Source organism: Chlorocebus sabaeus, chromosome 7 (genome assembly GCF_047675955.1).
Source record: "Chlorocebus sabaeus isolate Y175 chromosome 7, mChlSab1.0.hap1, whole genome shotgun sequence".
Lineage (NCBI taxonomy): Eukaryota > Metazoa > Chordata > Mammalia > Primates > Cercopithecidae > Chlorocebus > Chlorocebus sabaeus.
Window position 1 is genome coordinate 116,951,040 of NC_132910.1, and position 18,315 is coordinate 116,969,354.

An 18,315-nucleotide genomic window follows, 5' to 3' on the forward strand; every position below is an offset into this window, starting at 1 on the left:
GCCAGTTTTTCATATAGTCTTCCATATTCTTCGTAATTTTGGTCTGCATTTTGTTAATCGTTTTCAGATTTGAATAAATTCTTAGCTCATTAGCTTCAAAAACCCCCACTTCCCCTCTCTGTATGAAATAGGGACAATAAAATGTAAAACTCTCCAGTCTTTTTCCTTAAAAAAATTCTAAAAATAAACTTCAGTTTTATTTAATAATCATTTATTCATTTACTATTTTTTCTTTATATTTACAGATTATTACAGATTGAAGAGGAGAAATGTAGATAGATTATTTTCCATTGTTTTATTCTTTGTTTTTCTCTTGTGCTGTCTTTCTATTTACTTAATAATAGATAGCATCTTGATGTAGAATCATAATTGCTAAGTTTCTTCAAGGTAAAATATTTTAACCTTATAAAATACATTCTACTTTGCTATTTTTGGTAAATATGTGCAGACTGAAAGAATGCCAAAGATAAACAAGCTGTATTTTTTAATAGAAAAAGACGTTTTGACCAAGGGACAGTAAGTTTTGGTAGGGTAAAATAAAATAAAATTTAAATTTAAAAAATCTTGGATATACTCTAAGAACATACATATTTGCATATATATAAATACAGACTATATATGTCCTTAGAATAGAAGGCATGGTTTTTAATATGACATTTATTGGTCAGTAGCTTGAAAATATTTGACAAATGTTTACCATTAATTTGGGGACTTTGGCCTTTCTAGAAATAATGAACATATTGATGGAGTAGCACTTACCCACTTGAGGTTATGTATTAAGATGTTCCTGTAACATGAACACATAAATACTGAGATTTAGCACATTGTGAAACAAATTTCACATTTTAAATACTATATATATACCAATATGTATATATATATCGATATATATACACACTAATATGTGTGTGTGTATATATATACCTATATATATATAAATCGGTATATATACCAGTCCTTTGACACGGACTCAAGAGAAAACTTTTCCTTTCAAGATTATAATGTTGGGGGTAAGTCTTCATAGTTCTACATATATGTGGCAACAGCTTGTAGCTCAGCCTGAAAATTCTCTTCAAGCTAATGTTTTTACATGAATTAAAAAAACTTTTCCAATGACATGCCAAAAGATTTTGATCTTGAATGCACTCCGTATTTATAAATTTATATAACTCCTTCGAGGAAATTATTTCCTATTGCTGTATTGGCTGAGATACGATATTCTTGTTTGTGAACGAATGTAATTCACTGACTCCTGGACAACTATTCTTTATCAGTACTAACAGCTGAACTGAAAACTGTAACTCTGGAGGTAATAGTTTTCTACAGCTTCACACCTTCTTAAGTTGAAAGGATTCTCCAGGAGAAACATCCTTATATGAAAGATTTTAACTGACTTCAAAATTTAACGTACGATTTTTGAAGTACAGACAGGAGAGAGGCAAATATTTTCTTTATAAAGTGTTGCAGATCTCTGATTTCATGAGGGTTCAAGATGTAAAATTCAGACAAGAAAAGTTTTCAAGGATCCCTTTCTCATCCATCCCAGAATCTCTTTGGGGATGTGACATTGCTCCAGGTAAATTTTTTAGATAAATAGAATAGACAAATATTTAAGGACACATGTTGAGTCCTTCCTTCTGTAGGCTTAGCTAGAAGTGATATTCTAGTAATTTTCAACCAGTTCAGATTTTAGATTGGAAAGAGTAAAATGGCATTAAATGACCTAAGTTTTTTTCTTTAAGTTGACCAGATATAACATACCTATGTAACAATAGTGGGTTTTTTATCTTTCCAACAAACCACTAAAAACGCAATAGAAAAATATCAAACTCAAACAAAGGAGGAAACTTATTAAATAATTAGGAATAAATATAAGACGTGCTCAAGGTCTTTATTAGGAAAGTATAAAACTTTAATAAAATAGTTTTTAAATCTGAATAAAAGAAAAACGCAAAACTGGAAGACAACAATAAATCTAACATTGATTCACGTTTTCGTCACTTAATAAACTTATTTAATTAAAAATCAGTCATAAAATGGAAAATTTTTAAATGAAATTTTTTTTTCCTCTGTAGTCAGGGAGAATTCTCTGTTTTGTTCCAGAGACAGCCTCAACCTCTATTTTTCTCTCTTCCTTCAATATTTTAATTATTGAAACTTTTTAGTATGTTCTAACATCTAATAAAGTGAGTACTCGTCCACTGATTTTTTAAAAGAAGTATTTGTTTTTGTCAAATAAAATTTAGACTTCATTGTTTTGACAATAAAATGTATATTAATTTTAGGGTTTACTATGAATTTATAAATTAGCTTATGGAGGATTGGCATTTTTATGGTGTTAAAATTTTGAAAACATGGAGTCTCAGTTTTTGACAAAAAATAATACGTTCTTTGTGAATTTCAAAAATATTTTCAGTGTAGTGGGTTTGTACACGTTATGTAATCTGCTATATTCTATATATTTGATTTTTTTACTATTAAATTTGATCAATCTTTCCTCAATTTTATGAGTATTACAGTTAATTCTAAAAAATAACTTTTTAGTGTTTTTCTAGAATTATTTGCTCTATGTAATTTGTTAGAATTTCTTTGTAAAATCATATAGGCATTGAACTTTGTGGGAAATTATAATTTTATAGCTTTTTCCATTTCCCCAAATTGAACTTTTTTGTCTTCCCTTATCTAGTTTTCTTAAATTATAATTTTCTATAAAATTTTATATTTATCCATCTTTTCAAGTGCATGTGCATGAAAGCACATTAAACAGTTTTTAATGATTATTTTAATGTTGATATTTCTATGCTTAACTTCATCTGTTTCTGTTGATTATGGTGGTAGTTACATGACCCTGCACTTGTCATATCTCATCAAATTGTACTTTTAAAATTAGTGACTTTTATGTATTTCAGTTAGATCCAACTATAGCTGATAAATTGCCATTATTGGTATTTCATAATTTGTCAGCTTGATACAGTAACTTTGACTTCCCTCTTTTACAAATGTGGCCACAAGCATTCTAAATTTCTTCTTTGTCTTCCAATTTTTAAAATCTATTTCAGTATTAACATTGCAGGAAAAATTTTTACTTTGTTTTATTTATGTAATCCTCACTTTTATGTGTTAAATAAAACACATTTTTCTTAGTGTGAGTCGGACGGTTAAATATATTCAATGCTTACTCTGATTGCTTTCATAGTAAGTTATTCAGTCACTACTTGGTTGTCCAAAATGAAATCTCCAGTCGTTTTTCCAATAAGTACCCATAGGAAAAGCAATTCATGAGATTTTCCAACTTCAAAACTATTTGTAATTAGTCTTTATACTTGAGAGTTTGGCTAGGCAGCAAATCTTTGACTTATGTATTTTTTCTCCTTGTGTGTTTGTTAAGTGCCCTTCATTGCCTAATGGTGATAAATGTGGCTCTGAGAAAATTGAAGTTGGGTTGGCTTTTCCTCCTAATAATTAACTGATCAATTTTCTTCACTGTCTGTAAGATTATTTATCTTTTGGGACCAGCAATATTAGTGTTGAATGTTCTGGGTAACTTTTTCCCGGATTTTCTTCAATGTGAAGTTATATGTCTACTTCATTTTAGAAGGCTCTCTTAAATTATAATTTTAAAATAGTTGCTCTACTCCATTATTATTTATTTTCCATGAGAAATTAACTAGGTGCATGTTGGATCTATTCTATCTAACTTCAATATTCTTATTTTGTTTTTAACTTATGTTAACTCTTTTCTCATAACTTTTTCAATTGTTATATTGTTTTATATATATCTTCTGATGATTTCCCCTAATTCTATTCTTTCATTTAATATTTCTAATATCATCTTGTATTTGAGATGGTTTTATATGATCTTTCTTTTCCTTTCTCTGTCTTTGTTCAAATCTCATTTCATACCCTCCGCTCTCTCATCATCTTTTTTGAATAGTCATCCATTCTAATGTTCAGTGTTCTTTCATGGAAGTTTTCTCAATAAGTTTTGGTTTAAAAAATAAATTGGAAAATATTTATTAATTATTTCAATTGCTTCATAGCGAATCACCTCAGATATACCTTTTCCAATTCTTAGGATCCTATCTATTTGATAAAGTACATAGTATCTTAAATATAAAGCTTTTACATAACTTGGTAAGACTGTTAAATCATGGATTCTGTAATTTAGCAGCACTTAGTTAGATTCAACCATAATACTTGTATTTTGATGACCTCAGCTCTAAGGGCATATTAATAAGAGACTACTGTAACATGATGAAAAACTTCCATTATCTACTTTCAAACTAGAATATAGGCACTTTGCTCTTCTTAAAACTTTGCTTTGATTTATACAATGCTATAAATGTAATAAACATGACACATAGTTTGAGATTTCTGATCATTTAAAAAATCTCTATTTTTAAGTGGATACATGACTGACTCAAAGCAAACAGAAATAAACCTTTGCTCAAACTTCGTGTTTATAAATTAATATCACATTCTACCCTGATACTCTATTGTGACATAGCTAATTAAATTATTAATTTCTGTAAAGATTTATTGCCTGAAGTCTGTTCTGGTACAAATATGTGTTATAGCTAAAGTTTGTCTTTTTTTTTTTTTTCAAGAAAGAGAAATTGACTCAGAACAATGTACAAGAGAAAGCATATGCATATGTATATGTAGATATATACGTACATATTATATACACATAATGTGTATGCTTGTGTATATGTAAGGAAATGTCATAAAAATTACTTAATGAGAACATAAAAACAAATAATTCCTACAGATTTATGCTCAAGGAAAGACTATTTAGGACACCAATGTTAAGATAAATTAACCTCAACCTTTTTATCTTGTTTCATTTGTCAAGATACAAATTTCTGGAAGTGAGTGCCAAATTGTATTATTTCTGAATGGGTATTCACTCTTTGGCTAGGGAGGAGAATGCCATCCTTTACAGTGGAACACTCATCACCTGATTAGATGAAAAGTGTTTCTCCAAAACATAATTATAATGCTGTTATAAGAAGAGAGCATAAATTCCAGGCAGACAAAATCAGCAAACATCTATTGCCTCAGTGTCCTCTTTGACTGTCAATGAAAATAAAATAAAAAATAATTTATTTTTTTTTGTTTCTAACAATCATTCTTATTCAATAAAAATTTATTTGATCTTCACAATATAGCCATGAGTACAGTAATTCTCATTGGCTTCACACTAGAATCAACTTAGAAGCTTAAAAAAGTTCCTATCTGAATGGTCTAAAATTGGGGGTAAGGTTTTCTTTTAAATCAAATGGTAATGATTCTTTTTTTTAACTGCTATCCCTGGTAATTATAATATGTATTAGAGATGAGACCAGCCAGCTCTCCTGTTAGGAGCCAAGATTCTGGATGGAGTCAGACTGCATGAATTCAAATCCCAGCTAAATGTCTCATTTGCCTGGTGACATTGGGCAAGTTATTTAAACTCACTTGTTAATTGGACTTCTTGCAAAGATTACATGAAATAATATATTTAAATGCACGTAGTAGAATGCCTGGCACATTATAAGCACTCAGTTACTGTTAGTTATTATGACGGGTGCTCAGTTTGGCTTCCGTCTTTCGAGATGTTTATCCTTCTCATACATCTTGTACTGCTGAATATTCTCTTGTAAGTTCAACTGAACTAGGTAGAAGAACTTTTCTGCAAGTGTGCTCCTGGAGCTGGTGGGCATAGGGCTTTGTCACATGTATCAGTTCACAGCAGGTGGTTTTCTCAATGACAGCGGAGACCACTAAGATGTTGAGAGGGTTGAACCTTTCATCCAAATTGCTCTACCGGTACCATCATGATGGTAACTTAAAGTTTTGGATACATTCGTAAAATGGTTTCTGGATTTAAACAGGTATGTATCTTTTCTATATTGATTTAGTCATTTCAGTATGAAATTTAGGAAGGGGTTACACATATATATTTTGGCAAATATTGATTCTCTTCTGTATTTGTCCATTTTGTGCTGCTATAACAGAAAGTCACAGATAATTGGGTAACGTATAATGGATGCAAATGTATTGGTTGACACTTCTGGAGGCTGGGAAGTCTAGCATCAAGGTACAAGCATCTGGTGAGGACCTTCTTCCAATGTCACTACATGGCATAAGGTGAGGTGATGAGAGAGTGGGAGGGGCTAAACTCACCTTTTTCTTATGGCATTACACCCATAAGGGCAGAGTCCTCAGTCTGATCACCTCTTAAAAGTCTTACCTCTTAATACTGTTACAATGGCAGTTAAATTTCAACACAAGTTTTAAAGGAGACAAACATTCAAACCATAGCATTTTGTCCTTGACCCTACAAAACTCATATTCTTATATATGAAATACATTGATTCCATCCTAATAGCCCCATAAGTTTTAACTTGTTCCAGCATCAACTCAGATGTCCAAGTTCAAAGTCTCATCTAAATCAGACAAGGATGAGACTCAAGGAGCAATTCATCCTGAGACAAATTCCCCTCTAGCTGTGAGACTGTGAAATCAAGCATATTAGTTACCTACTTCCAAAATGCAATGATGGGACAGACACAGAATAAATATTCCCAATCTAAAAGGGAGAATTACACACAAAAAAAGGACAAATAGGTTCTAAGTAAATCCAAAACCCAATAGTGTAAACAACATTAAATCTTTAGCCTGTGGATTTCCTGTCCTGCCTTCTGGGCTTTTTTGCATGGGGCTTGGGTTCCCAAGGCCTTAGGCAATACTGCCTCTAGGCTTTGCTAGGCTCAGCGCATGCAGTAGCTCTAATAGGTTGCCCATAGCTCTCCCAGGCTGGTGTTGAAGTTTAGTGTTTCTATAATTCTGGGTCTCAGGTGTGGTGCAACCCCTAACCCCCACCCCTGTGGGCTTTCTATGGCAACTCCACCCTTGTTTCTGGTCTCCATAGCAACCTTTGAAATTTAGGTGTAATCATCTATTACTCCCCAGCTCATGAACTCTGTGTGCCCATAGAATTAAAACCATGTAGACACTGTTGAGGTTCATCACCTGTACCTGCCAGAGCAACAGGTGGAGCCACCCTGGGATGGCTGGAGCCATGGCGGGGATGGCTGAAGCCATGGCTGGGATGGCTGAGGAACGCTGTTAAGCAGTTACTTGAGGTAGTATAGGGCAGTGAATGCTAAGCTTCCATGGACATGCTAAACTTCTCCTTTGAAACATTTCTGCTCTCAATATACTAGCATTCCAGGCTTATGTTGGGAGGGTCAGCTCTGAAGATTTCTGAAATATCTCTGGGATCATTCCTCCATTGTTTTGATGAATAGCACCTGGCTTTCTTCTATTCAAACTAATCTTATCACAGGCTGCTTGGTCATACTCTTGGTTTTCTCTCCTAAGCAAGCCTTTTCATTCTTAACATAGCCAGGCTGGAAATTTTCTGTATCTTTATATTCTATTTTACTTTTAATTATAAATTCCATCTTTAAATCATTTCTCTCTTCTCACATTTTACTATATGCAATTAAAAGGAGTCACACAGCACCCTGAAAGTTTTGCTGCTTACAGATTTCTTCCATCAGATATCCTAGTTCATTGCTCTTCAATTCTATCTTCCATAAAGCTTTTGGGCAGGAACACAAGAAAGCCAATTTCCTCAACACTTTGTAACAGGGTGACCCTTTATCCAGTTTCCAATAAGATATTCCTCATTTCTAAGACTTCATCAGAATGTTCTTCAATGTTCATATTTCTATCAACTTTTTGATATTAACCAGTAATGTAATCTCTAAGAAGTTTGAGACCTTTCCTGCACCTCTCCTCTTTTGAGCCCTGAACAGAATTACCCTACATGCTTCATTCATGGAAATACAGGTTTGTTTGTTTTCTCCAGTGTCTACTCACTACCCAGTTTCACAGCCACTCCTGCATTTTCAGGTATTTGTTATATCACATTCCACTTCTCTGGTATCAATTCCTGTCTTAATACATTTTATGCTGTTGTAACAGAATACCACAGATGGAGTAATTTATGATAAACAGAAATTTATTGGCTCACAGTTCTGGAGGCTGACGCCATCCAAAAGACCACCAGGATGGCTCAGTTGTAAAAAGGCAAGCTTTATTGGCGATATTAGTTTGCAAATGGGGAAGAAACAGTCTTCAATACGTGCCAAAGGTGCTCTCTCTTTGATGAGGTGAAGAGCAACTTGGTTTTGTGCATCACAGGGACTGTATCACACAATAGACTCATACATATTCAATAGGCTTGAGGCAAAAGCTGCACATATTTATGAGAGCAGCATTCTACATATATATATGTTACACCCACTGAGTATTTGTTCAGCCAAAATATATATATTTTATATATATATAAAATAAATATATATATTTATATAATATATAATAATTTATATATTATATATAAGTATATAAATTTATATAGAATACATATATATTTATGTTTATTTATGTATTTATGTTTATGTATTATGTTTATTTATATATAATATATGATTTATGTGTATGTATATTTATGTTTATATATATATATACACACACACACATATATATAAACCTACATCCCATATTCACTTTGGGTTGGAGTTTTAGCAACAAAATGAGGTAGAATTTGACCCTTTTTTTTTTTTTTTTGAGACGGAGTCTTGCTCTGTTGCCCAGGCTGGAGTGCAGTGGCATGATCTCAGCTCATTGCAAGCTCCACCTCCTGGGTAGAATTTGACTCTTTACATCACAAAAGTGAACTACAGAACATGAAGACAGTTTGTGTACAGCCTCTATAAGCTGGCTGAAACTGGCTTAGGTCTGCAGTAGCTTATCAGAAAAGAATGGTTTTAGGCCGGTCTACTGTCTGATCAGAGCTGTCTGCTCTGGGTTGTAAATCAGAGTAAGAAAGGGCTTGATAGTCTATTTTTGGGGAGTTTAGCCACTGGAGTTTAGGGAGCTACCATGCTGGATGCCTTGAATCTTCAACTAATAGATAACTTTGTTTCCATAACCTTAGTGTCCATCTGACCTGATGAAGGGGCATGTATTTTGGTCTCACAGATTGCACTGGTAGGTCCAATATCTGGATGTTGGCATCTGGTCAGGGCCTTCTTTCAGTGTCATTACATGCCTGGCAAACACAAAAGGGTGACAGAGCAGGAGCAGGTGAACTCACCCTTTTATGATGGCTTTAATACCACACTGGGAGGGCACAGCCCTCATGGCCTAATCACCTCTTAAAGGTCCCACTTCTTAATACTGCTACAACGACAATTACATTTCAACATGAGCTGGAATTTGGAGGGGACATTCAAATCATAGCACCTTCTTAATTCACATTTTATCTAGTTCAAAAAGTTAATGCAAATGTCAAAACTACAATTACTTTTTTCAAGAATTGTGTATTCATGAATTTCAACAATAGTGATGGTGACAGCGGTCCATATGGAGTAGCCACTGTGAGGCCACTGGCTGCAGTGGGGAAGGTACAACTGGGGCTGTGTACTCTGTAGAACCAGTGGGAGCTGGGAACAGGTGAGAGCCCCGCCTCCTACTGAGTTGGCGGGGCCGGGGCCTGTGCTCCCTGTGCTCCCTGGCACAGCCACAGCCAATTCAGCGTCCCTGAGCTCCTGGGGGCCCAGGAAGCCCCCTGCCCCTGCAGGCTTGAAAGTGCCTGCTTTTGCTCCCTGACTCTCCCTGCTACCAGCACCCACTTCAGGGCAGAGCAAAGTTGTGATTGTCACAACCTGGCTGAGGTGTGTGTGCACTCAAGGTGGTGCTGACATGCCAGCCCCCTGCTACCTTGGCTGTCTCTGGACTTTGGGCACCAACGAGCATGGCAGAGGGGCTGGGGATGCTGAGGGTGGCTTGGTATGGGCCTGCGGGCGCTTCCTGGTGCAGATAGCCTGGATGCCATGGATCGCATGCTAAAGGCAGACAGGTTCCCAGGCAGGAAGGGGTGGGTCCCTGGTAAAACCCCACCTTCAATCCAGGGATGGCCTGAAGGCTGGGGGCCAGGTCATCAGTTCCAGGCAAAGTCTGCAGCCCAGAGTAAGAATTTCATTGATGACCATTTGGCCAATTGAATGGTACTTTTTCCAGTCTTGCTCATGGCCACTCATGGACCAGTCAACATATACTTCCTCAATTCTGAGCATATAAAACCCCCAGACTCAGCCAGACTCACACACATGTTGAGATGACCTGCCTGAGGAAAGGAGCTACCCACTCTGAGCCTTCTCTCCGCTGAGATCTGGACACTCATTGGGACATCCTGCCTGTGGAAAGGATCTACTGACCTTGGGTCTTCTGAGAGCTGTTCTGTTGCTCAATGATGTTCCTTTCCACCTTGCTCACTCTCCAGTTTTCCATGTACTTCATTCTTCTCAGACATGGGACAAGAACTTGGGACCTGCTGAATGGAGGGACTGAAAGAGCTGTAACACAAATGGCTGAAGCACGGTCCTTCCCTGCTTGCCATGTTGCTAGTGAGGAGAAGGAGAGAAGAGCTGTGGTCCTTCAGGGAGCCCAGACCTAGGGGTTCCCCATGCCAGGACTATGACATCCTCTTTGGGACTCTGCAGTTCCTAGTGTCTCCAAGCTGCCAGGTGCCACTGCATTCCCCTTGTCTGGATGTGGGTACCCACAGTGGAGGCTGCTTGCAGTCCATCTAATCCAGTTGTATCCTTGCACAGAGCCAGCCAGCATGGGTGCTGGTGCCTGGGACCCCCCAACCCACCACAGCAGCTGGTATGCCTGGTTGTGTGCAGTGGCCGGACCCTGCGCTTGCTTGCTCACACACCCCTTGCCTCTTGGTGCCTGGCATGCCTTTGGCAGGCATGGGATCTGGGCCAGTGGTGCAAGCCAAGCTCAGCCAGCTTGGGTCCAGTGGGCAGAACGAGGCTAGAGGTGGTGAGCAAAGCTTAAGCATGGGTAGCATCAACCACAGAGGTTTCCTGCTGGTGAAGTGTCACTCTAAGAATCCTCTGTCAATACTAAACTCTTTTTTTAATCCAAGATTTTTTTTAGTGATGCAAACTCAGTTAGTGACTAGGAAATATATGAAAGTATCACATGGCTTGAATGATAATAAGCTTAATTATGTGATGCATAATTTTATCTCTGAGGTTATACAATATGTAATTACTTCAGTAATAAGATTTTTTACTTGAGTAAAAGGGAGAAAATGATTACTGAACACTTTTAAATAATTTGATGGTATCTTGTATGGTGTCAATGATATTCTTTATTCTAACTTTTCAATACTGAACTTATGATGGTACCTAGAGAGCAAAGAACCAAACAATGGGTAATAGAATCCTTTGTTGTGTTTGTTTTCTCAAGAAGACAGCTAAAGTAACTTAGCATGAAACATAACTTTAATAATAAAATTTGACATAATAACAGCTTCATAGATTATTTTCACCACGAATAAAGTCATAACAATTCTAAACTAGATTAACATTTTATACTCAGTATGATATTGAAATAAATATTTTGCAATCAAGTAGTGACCTAGAGATTAAGCAATGTTAACATTAGAAAATGCTTTCCAGCTGGGCACGGTGGCTCATGCTTGTAATCCCTGTACTTTGGGAGGGCACAGTGGGCAGATCACTTGAGTTCAGGAGTTTGAGACCAGCCTGGCCAACACAGTGAAAGAGCATCTCTACTAAAAATATAAAAATTAGCCAGGCATGGTGGGGGATGCCTATAATCCTAGCTGCTTAGGAAACTGGGATGTGAGAATTGCTTAAACTCAGGACGCAGAGGTTGCAGTGAGCTGAGATTGTGCCACTGCACTTCAGTCTAGCCTAGGTGACAGGGAGAGCCTCTGTCTCAAAAAACTATATATACTTTTTGTATTTGATCACGTTAATGTACTATTAATATTATTTAAAAATAAAAAGGAAATGTTTATTAGGTATAAAACAGAGCTATTAAGTATTTATCCCCAATAACGTTATCTTAGAAAATTAATGATATTCTTCTTCGTTTTCCCTGTACACCTCAGTATCTTATGATTACTTCTTGTCAGGTTGGGATCAGTGCCAATAAGAAATTCCTTTAACTCACTTGCTGATAGCCACTAGGTTTCTTTAGTCTTACAGGTACTCTTGGACAGTGTTCATGGAATCCTGCCTTCACTGTTCCCTACCCTTTCCTCAGCCTCATCAATAAAAAATACTGAGTATACACAATTCAGCTCTCAAATAAGTATGCACATTTAAAAATAAATATAAAATAACTGGTCAAAGAGGTAGAACCACAAGCCGCCCTGTCTCAGGGAGCATGTATATCAAAATGACAGTTTTTGTATGAAGCATCTGATACTCTGAGGGGAGTAGGAGACAGTAAAAGGGTTGGGCATGCCAATTTGAGAAGCCATGGCTTTAAGTGCTCTTGTACCATTTTTATAATAATAAAAGTTCTAAATTACACCCAACACATACATGCATTACCACATGTTTTATTTATTTATTTATTTATTTATTTATTTATTTATTTATTTATTTATTTTTTAGTTGGGCTTTTGCTCTGTCACCCAGGCTGGAGTACAGTGTGATCTTGGCTGACTGCAACCTCTGCCTCCCAGGTTCAAGTGATTCTTCTGACTCAGCCTCCCGAGTAGCTTCGATTACAGCCACCCGCCACTATGCCCAGCTAATTTTTTGTATTTTTAGTAGAGACAGGGTTTCACTATATTGGCCAGCCTGGTCTTGAACTCCTGATCTTGTTATTCGGCCTCCCAAAGTGCTGAGATTATAGGTGTGAGTCACTGCACCTGGCCTGTATGTTTTCTAACTTCCTGTTTCTTTGGAAAGTTGAATTGCTTCAGCAAGTAAATTTGATTTTTAAAATTCTTGCATTTGTCTTTCTTTGCTATATAGTTTATGTAAAGAAGTCTTCAAACAAAACGTGTGTGTTTTAAGCAATGAGATCTTTTATTTAAACTTGTATTTTTGGAATGTCTTGCTTTTCGTATATCATCCAATTATTGGAAAGCATCTTCGTACTAGCTCCAATGTTTATGACTACATATTATCTTGAAGAAATAAATGAGATAATATATCCCTCTTAAAGAAAGACATAATTTGAAATGTTTGACATTTTTATTTTGTTTTGACTATCTTTCTGAATTTTATGAAGCAAAAACATGGAATATAAAATATTACTTTTCTTTCTTTTTTTTTTTTTTTTTTTTTTTGAGATGGAGTCTCGCTCTGTCGCCCAGGCTGGAGTGCAGCGGTGCGATCTTGGTTCACTGCAAGCTCCGCCTTCTGGGTTCACACCATTCTCCTGCCTCAGCCTCCTGAGTAGCTGGGACTACAGGTGCTTGCCACCATGCCCGGCTAATTTTTTTTTTTTTTTTTTTAGTAGAGACAGGATTTCACTGTGTTAGCCAGGATGGTCTCGATCTCCTGACCTCATGATCTGCCCACACCGTCTTCCCAAAGTGCTGGGATTACAGGCGGGAGCCACTGCGTCCAGACTAAAATATTACTTTTCAATGACAAAACTTCCATACAGAGTTACACTAAGAATCAGAATTTTTTTTTTTAATTTCAAAAAGATTATCTACCTTTATACTAAATTTAGTTTCCCTAAGGCTTTTTCCTTCTGAATGAGAGTGCTTAAATATATTATTAACTTTACACAGAACTTTACTATTTAAAGACAGTGTTTTGCAGCCTCCGGAGACAACATAAAACTGATTTGAGGAAGTTGTGAAGACCCAGACTGAAGAAATGGTTACACAAGCTCTGAGTTGTCTTTACCATTCCTATCGTTTTCATTCTTCTGAATTCTGTACCCTGAAGCTACCGCTTTTTTTCTCCGAGTAATATTATGTTTATGAGAAGTATAGGATGATGTAAGCAAAGCATTCAGAGGCAGAATTGCATAAGAAAATTGTTTTAAAAATATGAAGCATTGTTGGGAAGCTCTCTAACATATGGTTACTTCAGGCATTCTAGCAAAGGAGGTCTTATTTGCTTGAATTGTACAGAAATTGTTTCTCATCTAATAATTTTACCCTTAGACAAAGTGTCTTCCTTATCCTTTATAAAATGAATTCTACTTATTTTTCTACTTCTGGAAGCGATCTACAGATATACCAACTTTATATATAAGTTTTAAAATATTAATCATGTTCAAATAAAATTAGATGAGTATCAATTCCACAAGGGCAGCAACTGTTTTATTTTTCTATCTCCAGAAATGTGTGGACGCAAGATTGCTTAACAAAACTAGACCCAAATTATTGGGATAAAACGTTCTGCACATTTCTCAATATAGTGTTTCTTTTTTCTTGCTTTAGTTTTATAAAGTTTGAGGAATTAAAAAATTTTAAAACAGTTTTAACCGTGGAAAATTTTCTAAGTTAATAGTCTGTCCACAAATTATTGTTTTCCTCTATAGTATCTTAAACTGAGAGTTCTAGGAAAGGGTGGGGTTGATTACATCTATTCATAAATATCTTTGCAAATCTGAGTTGTACTGCATAGCGTGAGTTATATTGCATGGCATGTATGGCATGAGATAAATTTATTTCTAGTCCATCTTAACACAATGAATGATTTATAAAATTATTTCAGCATCAGTTATGGTAGAAAAAGTGACAATTTTTTTTCTCTAAAATATTTCACTAACGCATGAACATATTCTGATATATTTTTCCTGAGGCACACACAACAAACTGAATCTATTACAGAATATCATTGGTTTTCAGTTTTATTTCTAGAAAATGTGACCATGTTTTAAACAAGGGGGATGTTATCAGAGTTGTGTCATTACTTTTATAGTACCTGGAGTTTTTAAGTCTCAACATTTATATTGCAAAGGGACTCTTCCCATGGTAGTACTTGAAAATGTTATCACATCCATTGGGTAAATCAAAATTGCTTCACACCAGGGTAAGAAGTTTTATTGTTGGAGATCTGGTTTTTGTGAATTCAAAACATTTTAATGGTTTTCTTTTACTTATGATTTGGTTATTTTATGATCTTTACTTTCAATTTTGGAAGTTATCAGTAAAGAAACAATTTTTAGGGAGATACTTTTTTCATGTAGGGGATTTTTCAACCCCAACAATCCTCCGGATTTCTGCATCATTTTTATGTAGTTCACAGATACAATTCCACTAGTTACAGTTGAAATGGCATGTAGTTTTATGGTATTTTTCATCAGTTACATAAACTTATGCACAAACACTCCAATATCTTGGCTTGATGTGTAAAGTCATATTCAAACCTTTCAGTGACTGTCTTTTTTTTAATTATTATTATACTTTAAGTTTTAGGGTACATGTGCACAATGTGAAGGTTTGTTATGTATGTATACATGTGCCATGTTGGTGTGGGGCACCCATTAACTTGTCATTTACATTAGGTATATCTCCTAATGCTATCCCTCCCCACTTCCCCCATCCCACGACAGGCCCCAGTGTGTGATGTTCCCCTTCCTGTGTCCAAGTGTTCTCATTGTTCAATTCCCACCTATGAGCGAGAACATGCGGTGTTTGGTTTCCTGTCCTGGTGATAGTTTGCTGAGAATGATGGTTTCCAGCTTCATTCATGTCCCTACGAAGGACACGAACTCATCCTTTTTTATGGCTGCATAGTAGTCCATGGTATATATGCGCCACATTTTCTTAATCTAGTCTATCATTGATGGACATTTGGATTTGTTCCAAGTCTCTGCTATTGTGAATAGTGCCACAATAAACATACATGTGCATGTGTCTTTAGAGCAGCATGATTTGTAATCCTTTGGGTATATACCCAGTAATGGGATGGCTGGGTCAAATGGTATTTCTAGTTCTAGATCCTTGAGGAATTGCCACACTGTCTTCCACAATGGTTGAACTAGTTTACAGTCTCACCAACAGTGTAAAAGTATTCCTATTTCTCCATATCCTCTCCAGCACCTGTTGTTTCCTGACTTTTTAATGATCACCATTCTAACTGGTGTGAGATGCTATCTCACTGTGGTTTTGATTTGCATTTCTCTGATGGCCAGTGATAATGAGCATTTTTTCAGGTGTCTGTTGGTTGCATAAATGTCTTCTTTTGAGAAGTGTCTGTTCATATCCTTCACACACTTTTTGATGGAGTTGCACATTTTTTTCTTGTAAATTTGTTTGAATTCTTTGTAGGTTCTGTATATTAGCCCTTTGTCAGATGAGTATATTGCAAAAATTTTTGCCCATTCTGTAGGTTGCCTGTTCACTCTGATGGTGGTTTTTTTTTTGTTTGTTTTTTGTTTTTTTTCTGTGCAGAAGCTCTTTAGTTTAATTAGATTCCATTTGTCAATTTTGGCTTTTGTTGCCATTGCTTTCGGTGTTTTAGACAGGAAGTCCTTGCCCATGCTTATGTCCTGAATGGTATTGCCTAGGTTTTCTTCTAGGGTTTTTATGGTTTTAGGTTGAACATTTAAGTTTTTAATCCATCTTGAATTAATTTTTGTATAAGGTGTAAGGAAGGGATCCTGTTTCAGCTTTCTACATATGGCTAGCCAGTTTTCCCAGCACCATTTATTAAATAGGGAATCCTTTCCCTATTTCTTGTTTTTGTCAGGTTCGTCAAAGATCAGATGGTTTTAGATGTGTGGTATTATTTCTGAGGGCTCTATTCTGCTCCATTAGTCTATATCTCTGTTTTGGTACTAGTATCATGCTCTTTTGGTTACTCTAGCCTTGTAGTATAGTTTGAAGTCAGGTAGCGTGATGTCTCTAGCTTTGTTCCTTTGGTTTAGGATTGTCTTGGCAATGCAGGCTCTTTTTCACTTCCATATGAATTTTAAAGTAGATCTTCCAATTTTGTGAAGAAAGTCTTTGGTAGCTTGATGGGGATGGCATTGAATCTATAAATTACCTTTGGCAGTATGGCCATTTTCACCATATTGATTCTTCCTATCCGTGAGCATGGAATGTTCTTCCATTTGTTTGTGTCCTCTTTTATTTCGTTGAGCAGTAGTTAGTAGTTCTCCTTGAAGAGGTCCTTCACATCCCTTGTAAGTTGGATTCCTAGGTATTTTATTCTCTTTTTAGCAATTGTGAATGGGAGTTCACTCTTGATTTGGCTCTCTGTTTGTTATTGGTAAGTAAGAATGCCTATGATTTTTGCACACTGATTTTGTATCCTGAGACTTTGCTGAAGTTGCTTATAAGCTTAAGGAGATTTGGGGCTGAGATTATGGGGTGTTCTAAATATACAATCATGTCATCTGCAAACAGGGACAATTTGACTTCCTCTTTTCCTACCTGAATACCCTTTATTTCTTTCTCCTGCCTGATTGCCCTGGCCAGAACTTCTGACATTATGTTGAATAGGAGTGGTGAGAGAGGGCATCCCTGTCTTGTGCCAGTTTTCAAAGGGAATGCTTCCAGTTTTTGCCCATTCAGTATGATATTGGTTGTGGGTTTGTCATAAATAGCTCTTATTATTTTGAGATACATCCCATCAATACCTAATTTATTGAGAGTTTTTAACAAGAAGGGCTATTGAATTTTTTCAAAGGCCTTTTGTGCATCTACTGAGATAATCATGTGGTTTTTCTCTTTGATTCTGTTTATATGCTGGATTACGTTTTTTGATTTGCGTATGTTGATCCAGCCTTGCATCCCACGGATGAAGCCCACTTGATCATGGTGGATAAGCTTTTTGATGTGCTGCTGGATTCTGTTTGCCAGTATTTTATTGAGGATTTTTGCATAGATGTTCATCAGGGGTATTGGTCTAAACTTCTCTATTTTTGTTGTGTCTCTGCTAGGCACTGGTATCAGAATGATACTGGTCTGATAAAATGAGTTAGGGAGGATTCCATCTTATTCTATTGATTGGAATAGTTTCAGCTCTTCCTTGTACCTCTTGTAGAATTTGGCCGTGACTCCGTCTGGTCCTGGACTTTTTTTTTGGTTGGTAGCCTATTAATTATTGCCTCAATTTCAGAGCTTGTTATTGGTCTATTCAGGGATTCAACTTCTTCCTGGTTTAGTCTTGAGAGGGTGTATATGTCCAGGAATTTATCCATTTCTTCTAGATTTTCTAGTTTATTTGCATAGAGGTGTTTATAGTATTCTCTGATGGTAGTTTATATTTCTGTGGGATAGGTGGTGATATCCCCTTTATCATTTTTTATTGCACCTATTTGATTCTTCTCTCTTTTCTTCTTTATTAGTCTTGCTAGCAGTCTATCAATTTTGTTGATCTTTTCAAAAAACCAGCTCCTGGATTCACTGATTTTTTGAAGGGTTTTTGTGTCTTTATCTCCTTCAGTTCTACTCTGATCTTAGTTATTTCTTGCCTTCTGCTAGCTTTTGAATGTGTTTGCTCTTGC